This window comes from Anolis carolinensis, chromosome 2 (genome assembly GCF_035594765.1).
Source record: "Anolis carolinensis isolate JA03-04 chromosome 2, rAnoCar3.1.pri, whole genome shotgun sequence".
Lineage (NCBI taxonomy): Eukaryota > Metazoa > Chordata > Lepidosauria > Squamata > Dactyloidae > Anolis > Anolis carolinensis.
Window position 1 is genome coordinate 47,158,796 of NC_085842.1, and position 12,168 is coordinate 47,170,963.

Genomic DNA, 12,168 nt, shown 5'->3' on the forward strand with positions numbered 1-12,168 from the left:
TTGGAGAGGAGCCCCAGGTGGCGCAATGGGGGCTGACCAAACTGCTGACCAAAAGGTCGGTGGCTTGAATCCGAGGAACAGGGTGAGCTCCCGTCTGTCAGCTCTAGCTCCCCAAGTGGGGACATGAGAGAAGTCTCCGATAGGATGGTAAAACATCAAACATCCAGGTGTCCCCTGGCAATGTCCTTGCAAACAGTCAATTCTCTCACAACAGAAATGGCTTGCAGTTTTTCAAGATGACCCTGACATGAAAAAAAAACCCTTGGAGAGTGTCACCATACCATCTGAGGCATGATTCTTGTAGTTTGTCAGCAAGAGGGGCAATGGCAAAGCGTAGCTGGATGTCATAGTTGCGGATGTGTGTCAAGGCGTGTGATGCCATCGTCATCTCTATAACACGAGGCGGCTTTCTGCTTCCTTTGTTGCTGGCCAACATTCAGCGCCATATATTGCTGCAAGATAATCAGGTCTGGTCGTTTTACCTGGCTTCTTGCGCTTCAGTGTCGCCTCAACTTCTTCAACTGTGATTGACTGTACAGGGCTGTAGGTTGGTGCAGCTTGTCGGATGGGTGAATGGTCAAATTATTTGAATACTTTCTCAAAGTAATCATGCCACCCGTTCATTAGTGTCTTTCAATCCATCAGAAGCTGACAATTCTCGTCATTAATGCTGTGGAATTTCACCAGATTTTTGGCTTGACGCTGACAGGATTTTGTCAGTCGGTAGATAAGGTGTTTGCCACCTCAAGTGTCAAGCTTCCTGTTTAGCTTGTCATAGTGGGTGGCTTTTGTTATGGCCATAATTTGTTTAGCTGCTCTCTTTGCTTCACAATACTTACTTCTTCAAGTTCTTGGTCGTCCTGTTGTCAAGGAAGACATGGTACAGTCACTTCTTCTCATACACCTTCTCCTTGACATTGTCCATCCATAACCATGCCTCCCTGTCAATCCTGCGGCGATCAGGTTTTGTCATACCTAGCTCAGAATGTGCCCTCTCAACAAATGCCATAGTTGCAATTTGCCACATTTCATCGACGTTCATAACTGGGGCAATTGGATGAGCAGCACCATACTATGTTGACTTATCAAACAGATGTTTCCCCACTGTCATCCCCCCCCCTTTTTTTTTTTGGCAGATCTTGCATAATGATGCAAGATGTCCAAACGGAGAAATATAAAAACATATTTTTGGTGCTGCAGAACTGTGCAAGTCCAAATCTTTTAAAAAATCATAAAAATCATAAAAAGGAAGCAATCATAGGGAAGCAGTACAGTACTAAAACAAATTCAATATAGTAATCACATAAAAGGGAAGCACAGTCCCTCTATGGTCTTTACACCCCTTCTTTCAATGGGAAATCCATGGTCTGCTAAACTACTTCAAGTTATGCAAACACCACAATCTGTTAATCCACTTCTTTCAGTGGGAAACCCACAATCTGTTAACAAGAGAGTAGGCTGCCGATTATCTGCAGACAGTGTACTATCTCATGTCAAATACCGTACCTGGAGTCAATTCTTATCTTTCTTACAAAACTTACTGTCTGCAATTTCTTCACCTACGAGTTCCTAACAAAATTTACTCTGCAAATGCAAAGGGGTATTTTACTATGTGATAAGGTTTTATGGTTAGATTCAAAAATATTTATGAGAAGCACTCTTGTAATATTTATTTATTTATTTATTTATTTATTTATTACAATATTTATATCCCGCCCTTCTCACCCATAGGGGACTCAGGGTGGCTTACAATAAAACACAGTATAAAAATATTACAGGCAATTCAATCAGTTAAAAATTAAATACATTAAACATTGATAAAAAATATGCATATAAATACACAGTTGGCGCATTTCGAATATGATAACTGGTCTGTCATTGAGTTCTAAGATGGTGATAATTGATACTGCTGTTATTAATCGAAAGCCTGGTCCCACAACCAGGTCTTAACTTTCCTACGGAAGGATAGAAGGAAGGGAGCCTGCCTGACTTCAATGGGGCGGGCGTTCCATAGGCGGGGAGCCACTACTGAAAAGGCCCTGTCTCTCGTCCCCGCCAGCCGCACCTGTGAGGCTGACGGGACCGGCAGCAGGGCCTCGCCTGAAGATCTTAAATTTTGAGGTGGGTTGTAGCGGGAGACACGTTCGGACAAGTAAGCTGTGCTGGAACCATTTAGAGCTTTATGGGCTAATGCCAGCACCTTGAATTGTGCTCAGTAGCTAAATGGCAGCCAGTGGAGCTGGCGTAACAGAGGAGTGGTACGCTCCCTGGCTACCTCCCGTTGGACTAATTGGAGCTTCTGAACAGTCTTCAAAGGCAGCCCCACGTAGAGCACGTTGCAGTAGTCTAATCGGGATGTGACAAGAGTGTGGACCACCGTGGCCAAGTCCGGCTTCTCAAGGTACGAGCACAGCTGGCGCACAAGTTTTAACTGTGCAAAGGTTCCCTTAGCCACTGCCGAGACCTGGGGCTCCAGGCTCAACGATGAGTCTAGGATCACCCCCAGACTGTGAACCTGCGCCTTCAGGGGGAGTGTGACCCCATCCAGCACAGGCTGTAACCCTATACCCTGATCGGCCTTACGACTGACCGGGAGGACCTCTGTCTTGTCTGGATTCAATTTCAATTTGTTGGCCCTCATCCAGACTGACACAGCGGCCAAGCACCAGTTCAGGACCTGGACAGCCTCCTTAGTGACAGGTGGGAAGGAGTGACAGACCTGGACATCATCTGCATAGAGATGACACCGCACCCCGAAACTCCTGATGATAATACAGATGTTATTCTGCAAGATCTTCCTTTTCAAATCCAAAAATGTAATCTAATAGGGAGGAGGGAGCAAGCTTGTTTTCTGCGGCCCTGCAGACTAGGACACGGAACAATGGCTTCAAACTACAGGAAAGGAGATTCCACCTGAACATCAGGAAGAACTTCCTCACTGTGAGGGCTGTTCAACAGTGGAACTCTCTCCCCCGGGCCGTGGTAGAGGCTCCTTCTTTGGAGGCTTTTAAACAGAGGCTGGATGGCCATCTGTTGGGGGTGCTTTGAATGCGATTTCCTGCTTCTTAGCAGGGGGTTGGACTGGATGGCCCATGAGGTCTCTTCCAACTCTACTATTCTATGATTCTATGATTCTAATATCAACTGGTACAACTAATAGCCTCAGTGATTTGATTGCAAAGATTCTGATGAACTGCAATAGTCTGACTGATCTGGGAGGAAGACCACTCCATCAGCTGTGAAGGACAAATTCCATCAAGCTTTAGGAGAAAAAATGAAAGAAGAAAGCAAAAGCAACAACTGCCCATCCTCTCCTAAAGCTGAAACTGTGGAGAGGAGTTATACTGTTCTGGAATGTGCCCTCTGAAAATCTAAGACCAAAGGCTAGGGTAGATTGCTAGAACCTTCATTATCATCAGCTGCTGAAGTCATTTTCATGGCAGGTGACTGAGTTAAGGAAGCTGGTCAGCACTTACAACCTTTCTTGGACAGATGTAGCTTGGCTCTAACACGTGTGCCTCTGTAACCTCTATAACAGATTACTGCTCAACTTGAAAAGGGTACAGAATTTCCCAGAAACATCAACTGAATTATTGAGTGAAACCAGTACATGGACTATATTTCTTCACATTCATTTCTGGGCACAACATTTAAAAAACCTTAAAACAGCCTTGGAGCTATACTGGCACACAAGTCAGCTTCTACCTTGCCAGCCATCTTCAGATTCTCACTTCCATACCCTCTCTTAAGTTATGTAATTGAAAGGATGCCTCCTGAAAGGCTTGCTGGAAGTTATTTCAGAGCAAAAAGAACCATATCTAGTCCAGTGTAGCAATTCTGGCAAGTTTGGAGGCATCTTTTCTGCCAAACAATAAAAACAATAAGCATGTTAGTTGTGACTTGAGGTCCATTTCTGGTTCTGAACAAGCTGAACTGTGCAGTGGGCAGGCTAAAACCACAAATTGCCACTCGTAGGGGTTTCCAAAGGAGTCAATTAGCCTCTTGCATTAGTCAGTAAATAGACAATTCAATGAAGCTGACCTTTTAAAACATCCATAATAATGTAGTAGTGAACTGTGTAAAAGATATGAAGCTTCAAAAAGTTCCGGAACTGATTGAAACTCACCCATGCTAAGGCAAGAATACTAGTCAATTAATAAAGCTCCTCTTAACCTCTATCCCATTGCCAGTAATCACTCTCTGTATAGTAACATAAGAACAGGTTAATAGTTTTATCTGGAATTATTTTGCTATTTGTTTTAAAATAGAAACACCATTTCTTCACAGTACTGTTGGGCTTCTCTACCTGCATTCCAAAGTGGTACCTCTCAACAAAGCAACACTTTTTTTCTAGGGAGCAGATCCATTCACAGCCATTTGACTTCCACCCTGTTTACCATTGTTAGAATAACTTCATATACCATTTGTCTTGCTAAAAATGCTCCTCTAATACATCCCTGTAAAAACCAGAAATGTAGATTCAATTGAAACATCATAAAATCAAAAGCCAAGGAAGTATATGTGGGCTGCAATGACTTGTCTAACTTTACCCATTTCCTTAATAAATATATCTTAAAATAGCCTCCCAGTGATACATTTGTAATTTAACATAAAACTAACACTGGATTCAAACTATTAAATAGGTAATTTCACAGAACTACATATAAACTGAATGAAGATCTTCAAACTTTTTTCTATAAGAGTGTAATGCTTTTAACCACCATACACTTTTTCTTTTGGTATTACTGCATTTAGAACAGTAAATCATTAAAATAACTTTGACATCCAATCACCTTACTAACAAACATAGTCATGCATAGCTGAAATCCCAGTAGGATATCTGATTTAATACATAGGTAAGTTAAACGGAATTTAAATAGATAGTATTTCACTTTGATAATATCTAGGCTCTATGCACTTAAAATGTTGTTTTTTTTTGCATTACATTTCTAATGATCCTACAACCAGCATAAAAACTGATATGCTGGCTAGGGATTCTGGATGCTACAGTTCACTAAGTAATTTTCCCAAGCTCTGTGCAAAACTGGGAATTACACATTGCTAAAACAAGATCATAACTTAATTTTTACTTACAATTTAAAACTTGGAAAATAGAAGAGCCAGAACAAAGCCAAAACCAAAACTTTTAGCGTAAGAAATTTGGTACAAATTAAAATGGAATCAGAAAGATGTTATCAATATTAAAAGGGCCTGAGTGTTCTACTGTCACATCTGTGTTACAAAAATGTATCAATACAGCACAGTTCAACAGTTGTCATTATATGGATTATGTGCAGATGAAATTTAAAGCTGTATTGTTGAAAGCTTTCATGGCCGGAATCACTGGGTTGCTGTGAGTTTTTTGGGCTGTATGTTCCAGACGCATTCTCTCCTAACATTTCGCATGGCTGGCATCTTCAGAGGTTCTGTTGGCAGTGAAGCCAACAGCTCATTTTTTTCTTATTCTCTTTTTAAAATTTATTTTTAGTTTTTTATTCATTTGGTGAGGAAGGAGACACAATGCAGAGAATAAACTGAATATATCAGCCAATTCTAACTAGATCAGAAAGGATAACTTGGTGCATTTATTAAACTACATCTTGATGGTTGGACAGGGAGCCACAGCATGTGTATATGTGCCATTCACTTGTGGCTACGGCATTATTTTTTTCATTGGCTTTTCTTAGGCAAGAAATATTCAGACGTGGATTTACCAATTTCTTTTTCTGAAATGTAGCACTAATTGATGATCTCCCCTTCAAGGACTAACCTGGGCTGACCTTGCTTAGTTCCCAAGATCAGACAGAATTTGGTATCTTATCTACACAGAAACCATTCCTACCTAAAACACTGGGCAAGTCTTTTTTTCCTTTCAAATCAATGTAGCAATCTTAGAGAAATACTAATAAACAATGCACTGTAAAAGTCCCTTGCATTTTTCTACTTCAGGAATGTAAGAACTTTTCATTCTAGGCCAGTTTCCACAAATGCTCGATATCAGGGATGGGAAATTGGGTTCATGTAGGGAGCAAGTTTTCAACTTTACTCTAGCAGTACCTCAACCTCTGATGATGCCTGCTAGAGATGTGGGCGAAACGTCAGGCGAGAATACTTCTGGAAAATGGCCATACAGCCCAGAAAACATACAACAACACTACCCTAGTAGACCATAAACCATGCAAAAACCAAAACCATAACTTACATGATGTTATTCTATTTTGTTTTCATCTGGTTTTTTATCCTTTTTACATTTTTGGAAGTTTTTGGAAGCTGGAAGGGGTTGGGTTGGGGCAAAACTGTTGCAATTTTCAGTAGTTTTAACTAGCAATTTAGTAACATTTATAGGTAATTGATTTGCTTTAGGGTAGTCGTTCCCAACTGGTGGTCTATGGACCACAGGTGGTCCATAAGAAACAGAAAAGTGGTCCGTGGGTGTCTTGCACAGAAAAAGTGAGTTGGCACAACATGATTGTTCAGGAAGGGTCCCTGCAGACATAATCCCCCCCACACACACACCCTTCTACTCCTGTTGGCCCTCCCCTTCTCCATCCTAAATAAAGACATGGCTCCTGTTAGCCCACTTGCAGTCTCCTTCTTTCAACCCAATCACCTCCTCCTGTCACCTGGGTTTGCAAATGAGGCTCAGGTAGCAGCAGCCACCTCAAGGATCCAATGCCTCCCTTCTCACCCACTAATCCACACCTTTTGCTCAGCGTTGGAATCTTCCTTCCTTACCTGCTCTTGATGAGACTAGAATCCTTGAAACCCAGCCTCCTGCCACCTAAGCCTGCAAGGAAAAAAGGCTCCAACATTGAACAAAGGGAAGAGGCAAGAATGGCAATATTAAATCTTTCCTTCCTTGCCTGGACTTGAAGCCACTGCTGTCAGAGCCCCAGTTTCACTCTTAAGCAGCAGAGAGCTGGACTGCAATAAACATATTGCAAACGGGGCTCTGGCAGCAGCCTCCTGAATAGCAGGTAAGGAAGAAATGGTCCAATGCTGGGCAAAGGGAGGAAGCAGAATTTGTGATGTTGGAATCTTTATTCCTTACCTGCTTTTGAGGCAAGGAAGGAAGCCCTGTTCACAGGCTGGACTGCAAGGAGGAGGAGATAGCCAAACCTTACAGGTTCATTGAAGGCGAGGGACAAGGGAAGCTCCACAACTGGCTCCTTGTGAGGAGTGAAGGGAGAACATGGCAATCTTGCCCCTTGGCTGGCCCAATAAGGGAGAGCGCCCTTTGTGTGCAGGTGGTAGAGAGAGGAGTTGATTGATCTTGATGGTCCACAAAATATCCAATTTTTCCTCAGTGGTCCATGGTCTCTTAAAAGTTAGGAGCCACTACTTTAGGGGGTACAATAAACACGTGGGCTTTTAAAAAGTCATAAAAATTGTGATGACGTCACATGTCAGAATGCTTCCTGCATAAAAAGCATAGCCCCCAAAACAAGAAAAGGGGCACATCTGCACTGATCACTGAATGTAGATTGAAACTCAAGAACATGGTGTTCAAATGACACAAGTTGCAAACCTGACAGGAACATGAATTTGAGGCCTTAAACCAGCATAAGCAAAATCAGAAAATACTCCAAAATGCACATCAGCACATGTAGCTGTGAACCAATTAAGGGACAGACACTTCAGAGATCCAAACAGGTGCATTGGGACAAGCAAATTGGGGGAAAAACCCAAATCCTCTATGAACATGAAACCATGGATACTACAGATCCTGGAACTAGATTGCAGTTATCCTCTCTTTTGTGTATGAGCACAGCCCAGGCATCAATCTGGTTCTTGAGCTTGCCACATTCAATTCGATTCCTCCTCTGCTGCGTTCATCTCACATTAAGTAGCCAGTATAGATTCTCCCATAGTCTGAAGAATGTTACTTCACCACCTGGATTTTCTACCATTTAACATTAAAAAGCAAGCACAGAAATTAGACTCAAACCTGCATTTGGGCTGTTTGAAGTAAGTTCAAGACATTAGCCATGGATACAACCTCAATATAGTATATGGCATGTTTCTCTGAAACCCAGGATCTTACATCTGTGGTACAGCTCACCAACGTCTGAGCAACTGTTGATTAAACACCTATTACGAAGGGGCAGCTACCAAATGTCCATGCTACCAACACAATCCAAAAAGGCAAAGAAAACAAATCTCCAACATGTGGCGTAAAATGATGTGGTTGCCATGGTAAATATTCATTTTTCAAGAGAAGTGTTAAATCTTGTATCAGAAGTCAGATCGGCTGCCAAGACACATTTTCACAAGTAAGGGAATTTTTGTCTTTTCAGAATGGAACCATTTTTCAGTTGACACTGATTTTTCCCTAAAATAAATTCTTTGGCAACTAAGCCAATCACACTTGAGTGAATCCAAAAAAATAAAAATGAATTAAGTCTATTCCACTACATAATTGTCAACAGTTTTTGTGTGTGCATGCAAATGCTTTGAGAGTTATTTAGAAAACTCAATATTCTGATGCTAATAAATATTTAAATAGCTACCTCCAAAAAATAGACTTTAATTGCAGCATGGAAAATCATTCAGATTATAATAAGAAGACAAAGCACTCTGAAAAGAGTCGGCGTTTCCTGGCCAAGTTTCTTCAATAAATGTAAGACTGAATTCCTGACACTAATATACAACCACAAATGCCAATGTTGGACAGGTGGACACAAAGGAGGAGACTGTTTGGCAGATTTCTAGGCAATTTGTATTCTTATGGCAAGAACATGAAATTGATATTTCATCAGAAAATATATGCAACCCCCCCTCACCCACCCAAACTGTTATGCAAACCAACACAAAATTTTGGATGTAATGGAACAAGCAATATGTTATATTCAACCTAAAGCTGGAGTACAAGTTGATATGAATGCTACAAAACCTAGTAGACTGTAACCCCAAACCTCCTTAAACTGTACTGGCTTAGGGAGAAGCTACCTCTTCAGTCATGTTGGCCCCATTCACCATTCACGACATAACAGTACACTAAAATTTGACTAATTCGAGTAACTAACCTAAAATCCAAGGCAGCTGCAGATCAATGTTCAAACACAACTTCTCTCATCAAGATAGTGAGGATGAAGTCCAGCTATATCTATAGTTTGTGCATGGACTAAATTTGTCCAAGCGTGTAATATAGCTCAAGCATTTATTGAAACATCAAAAGTGTGACTCGCCTAGTCACAGCTAACAGAAACTCCTATACTGTATTTTTATTTTTCATAATGCTCCTCAGAATCTTTAAAATTTATTACTCTAACTCCCACAGTCTTATAGGTTAATCTAAGTTCTTTTATTACTGCAGGAATGACAATAATACTGACAATTACAAGCTGCTACTGCACATATACAATAATGTTTTTTTTATTTTTTTAAAGCAAAAAAGAATGTGTATCTGCATTACCATCATAATAACTACCACAGATTGACATGATATGATTGAGTATAATGGCTTCTGTGCAACCATTATGGTCGATCAGCAAATAATATACTTTTGCAGTTGTCTAACTACATATTTACACATGTCAGCTCTCATACACTTCAGTGACAGAATTTAAAAGAAATGTAGTCAAAATCCCCTAAGAACAAACAACTACAGTATATGATATTGTATTGAAATGTGTGGAAAAGTATGCATTTGTCTACCATATAAAACTATGAAATTCTACATTTAAGGCCAAATTGATAAAGAAAGGAGCTCTCTTTACATTTTTGTAAGATATATTTTGTTGGGCACATTGTACATTTTTAGACAGCTTTAAATTTCAGAGTAATGCCATTTAACTAACAAATGTGATGCTGCATCTAAAAAAGCCAATGGGATTTTGGGCTGCATCAAAAGAGTAAAGTGTCTAGATTGAGGGAAATTATGATCCCTCTCTATTCTGTTTGGTTAGACCTCACCTGGAGTATTGTGTCCAATTCCGGGCACTACAGTTCAAAAGAGATATTGACCAGCTGGAAGGTGTCCAGAGGAGGGCAACTAAAATGATCAGAGATCTGGAGACCATGCCCTATGGGGAGCATCTTAAAGAACTGGGCATATTTAGCATGCAGAAGTGAAGGTTGAGAATGTATAAGTATGTGAAAAGATGTCATAAGGAAGAGGGAGTAGGCTTGTTTTTTGCTGCCATGGAGACTAGGATTTAGAGCAATGGGTTCAAATTACAGGAAAGGAGATTCTACCTGAACATTAGGAAGAACTTCCTGACTGTACAAGCTGTACAGAAGTGGAACTCTCTGCCCCAGAGTGTGGTGGAAGCTCCTTCCTTGTAGGTTTTTAAACAGAGATGGCCATATATCAGGGGTACTTTGATTGTGCTTTTAATGCAAGGCAGGGGTTGGACTGGATGACCCATGTAGTATATGATTCTATGAAATAAATCTAAAAGCCTAAAAGTGTCATTATACACATACTTCTAGTAGAGAGCTTTGAAACATTACTTTCTGAGACTGTGGCTTCCAGAATTGTCCAGTTAGACATTGCAAAGCTGTCTGATACATTTTGGGACCCACGACCCAATAAAGCAAAATTGGAAAGCTGTGATCTAGGGCAGCTCCCAAAGTTCACAAAGTCTGTAAGTGTGACTCCAAACAGTATGACAGGTTTTGGATAAACCTCTTCCCCCAGTCCACAAGGATTCATATTTTCTACATATGTCAGCTCCTGCTTGATTTTTACAATTGCTTTCCAAATCTAGCATGAAATTTTGATTTAAGAGTATCTTCTAAAAAAAGACCAGCTCTGTGAACATGGAATGGATACCAAAAGGGCTGACTATGCTGAAAACTTTTGGTAAGGATTATTACCTTCTAATTCAAAGCATAGTTCCATATTCCTATTTTATGAAATGTCAGATCACAAATTTGTAGATTATCTACCTTCAGAAGTAGCACTGATGACACATTTATACTTGGATGCTATATGGCAAGTGCCCATGATACCTCAACAATCTTAAACTCTTTCAATTGTTGTAAACGCATGTAATGTTTCTGTGCAAATAACATGGAAGACATTACAGTCAGTATTAGCAAAGGTTTTGCTGGCAAACAGTCCAGAGCTAACTCTTTCCACATGCATTGAAATTATAAGCAATTCTTACAGCTCTTCAAGAAGGGAGTATTGATGAAAGGTAATGGGGAAGACTCTGCATTTCCCTCCACCCAGGATGTAATCCTGCTGTCATGGTTTAATGAATGTGGCCTTGTATGAACATTATACATTTACAACCCATGCTTTCCTAGTTATGGAGTTCTTTAGAACCTCCATCTGAGAGTTTATTTTATAACTTGGATAAAAAAGGCAACTTCTGGATAGTGGAAGCCAGAAACAGACATTGCCAAAGAATACATTTGATAGAAATAAGAGAATCAAAACATATGCTGCCTTCTTAATGGACAGAAAAGACAGCTTCCATGACTTATACTCTTTTCTTCTCTATGAACATCCTTAGACAATACTCACCTGGAAAAACTAACCGAGTCGAGCTTGAACACAGGCAGCAGGGGTTCCCCAAACTGATACCTGTAATTTCAGCACCTAAAAGAAGTGGCATTGTATTGTAATCATAGTAGTTATTACAACTGGATGTATTCTTCTCAAACCTGTTTGAAAATTACATTCCTTATTCTGATTATAGCTGCCTATATGGCAAAGGATAGCTCACGTTCACCTAAAAATGAATATATTTTCCTGAGAGTTTCAAAAGTGCTTTCTTTTATTACGACCCACTGTTTCTGAAAAAGCAAGAAACTTGGGGTGGGGGTGTGTCAGGATTCTGAAGTATTACCTCAACATTTTTGAGGGTTTAATCCTTTTGTAAAAGGGTTATTTGGGGAGCAACTGATTCCAGTGGACTATGTCAATCCTAGCTGTCATGTTTCCATCCAGCCGTTAGAAGAGACCATTTGCAATATACCCTTTCCTTGATATTCACTGCCTCCTGGTTCTTCAAGGCTGGGAAAAATTCACTTTCCCTTCTCCCTGCTTGACTGTTGGAGTACAGAAGTGCTCTTGAGCCACTGGGCACAGAAAGGGGGGCAGAGAGAGTCCTATAGGTTAATTCTACTGCCACTGACAAAATATGTGTTAGTGACAGTAAGCAAGCTTTCTCCTCTCTCCTATTGTTCACTTTCAGTTATGGCAATACAAAATCA

At 40.5% G+C, this 12,168-nt stretch overlaps 1 protein-coding gene across 11 annotated transcripts in view; it reads right to left on the minus strand.

The window, feature by feature from the left end:
* The window catches only part of foxp1 (forkhead box P1), a 702,210-nt gene that overhangs the window by 586,591 nt on the left and 103,451 nt on the right, over positions 1-12,168 (minus strand). For 2 of the 11 annotated variants that reach the window (XM_062973813.1, XM_008105371.3), the window contains exon 4: positions 11,477-11,551. The exons of the other annotated variants lie outside the window; for them this stretch is intronic. The gene's annotated coding sequence lies outside the window, so the exon portion shown is untranslated. The remainder of the gene's footprint in view (positions 1-11,476; positions 11,552-12,168) is intronic. 11 annotated transcript variants of the gene reach the window in all.